The sequence below is a fragment of the Cimex lectularius genome, unplaced genomic scaffold, assembly GCF_000648675.2.
Source record: "Cimex lectularius strain Harlan isolate CLEC.00 unplaced genomic scaffold, Clec_2.1 scaffold175, whole genome shotgun sequence".
Lineage (NCBI taxonomy): Eukaryota > Metazoa > Arthropoda > Insecta > Hemiptera > Cimicidae > Cimex > Cimex lectularius.
The window spans coordinates 592,607-594,986 of record NW_019392745.1 but is presented as its reverse complement, the minus strand read 5'-3'; positions in this window follow the sequence as shown (position 1 = coordinate 594,986).

Genomic DNA, 2,380 nt, shown 5'->3' with positions numbered 1-2,380 from the left:
CCTAGCAGAGTGGGGCCATACATGCATAAAAATAAAACTGTCGCTAATTAGTGGCATATAAAGTACATAGGTACACATTTCCATAGCTTCTCCATAGCGAAAATGCTGCGGGGGTATATTGATATCTTGTTCTTCTCTAAACTCTCTCTCTCGCCCGTCGGAAGACCTCAAAAAAAAATTTTGGCTCGTCCGAAAACAAAATTTTATTCTAACCTTGCTCAGACCAATTGACGTGATTTCTTGTAAAACAACCGAATTGATCTGTTCCTTGTCAGAAGTTCTGGACAGTGTCAGGCCTTCTCACACGTAATCCAGCTTCTGAAAGACATCGCCTTACCGTGCGTAAACTGACATCAACATTTCTAACGTGTTGACTTCTTTGCATGATCTCTACATTCGAAACAACAAAACGATCATCTCTCTGATGGCGACCTGATCCAAGCCTTCTTGAGTAACCACTAAGTAACCTCTTCTTAGCGATGTACCATCGGACAGTTGTTCTGGGAATGTTAAGCACCCTGGCCACATCTTCCGCCTTCCGAAAAACAAACAAAGAAGAGATTGACTATTCAAAGATTTATTTACAAAATCTAATTGTAAACACAAGTGCGAGATTTTATCTGTGGTTCATTTACCTTTAATTCTTTAAAAGAACCAAATATTGTTGTAAGACAATCAATGGATGATTACCTAAGATATAATTTAAAATATTAAGGATGGCCACTTGTTTGCCTCTCAGTGTTTATAAAGAGCTCTAGATATATTTTTTCTTACCTTACTTTAAGAAACCGTCAACCTTGCCCTGTAACTGTATTCATTCGTATAGAAATTATGTACGTGCCTATTAATGAGAGATTTTTCCATGCGGTCCGTTGGAAGATGAAACTGAAATTTGGTCGCTACCGATAATTTTTGGTCTGCCTGCCCTCCCGGTATATGTTCAGCATTTCAGTTTAATTCGGTATTTTATCACCCGTGCGAACTCGTTTTCTACGATTTGCTGATGATGACGTTTTTCAGAGACCTCTGGTGATGAAATATGAATAATTTTTTTAAAATTCTAATTGTTTTTTTGTAGGTAATGGTTCAAATGATGGTTTTTCTTTTGTTATAAGGAGAAATCCGTTGCTCCCTGTTGGGATGAATGGGTGCGATGAATGGAACAGTACCTCCGTCGGAGCTGCCTGGCCGGCCGTAGAAAAACTACGTGACGTGAAGAACCCTCTTTTCTCCCCCGAATTTCATTCATCGGCTCCCATTCACCGGCGTTCTACGTGCGGCAAAAAGGGAGCACACATGTGACGGTTGGTTAACTCGCTTGTCAGCTCCTCAAGGATAAATTGATTCTGATCCAGGCCGGTTAGACGGGGGAGAAAAAGTCGCGTGAAGGCGTCAAGTCTTCACACCGCCCCCGAACCGAATCTGCATATCGTTACACATGCAATTATGTGCCGTCTCTTACATAAATGCAAATAACTCAATTAGGAGTCACCCCGAGAGAACGACTTCGTGACCGGCAACACAAGCCGAATTGAAATTTTTTATCGATAGCAGTTGCTTACTTTTTTCACCCCCTTGGCGCATACATAAACATTAGTTATAGAAACTCCATTTTCTCAAGTACTATATTGTAATTTCATTCTTACACATATATAGTAAAACTGAGCGGCAAGTTTGGCTGAAAGTTTCCAGGGTTTTATGGATTATATGATAGCCAATTGATCCGGTCAAAATGCTGTTCCATAGCTCCCGATGGTGAAAAAAATAAATAAATACAGCATTTGTGGAAGTCGTGAAGAGCGGTCAAGAATGAGGTAGTTTAAAAACATCTTTTTCCTATTTTTGCATACCTTTATTCGGATCATTTTCAGGGGTTAATTACAAAACATAGGTTGATTGGAAAGAATACAATACAGATGTAAATATAAATACTGATCCAAATATTTCATACTCACATAAAGTGTGGTGCTATTCTTCTGGTGTCGCATTGGTTTTGTGTGAAAGTGTTGTGAAACTTGAATTTGTATTCTGCTATTTTTATGTGATTTTGACAGAGTGGACGACGCGGTTAAAAAAAAATTCCCAGAACCCAACCACTTGCTACTGGGCACGAGAACCATTCTTTGATTTACCGCCTTTCCCTCTCTGCCACAATCATATAAAAAAATCAGAATACACATTGACGTTTCACAACACTTTCACACAAAACCAATGTGACACTACAAGAATAGCACCACACTTACGTGAGTATAAAATACTTGGTTCAAAATTTATATTATTTATATCTGCATTGGATAATTTTTTCCAAAGAACATAAATTTTGTCATTTACCCGGGCCCCAAAATTTGAAGATGACCCGAAAATAGGTAGAAACGTTGGC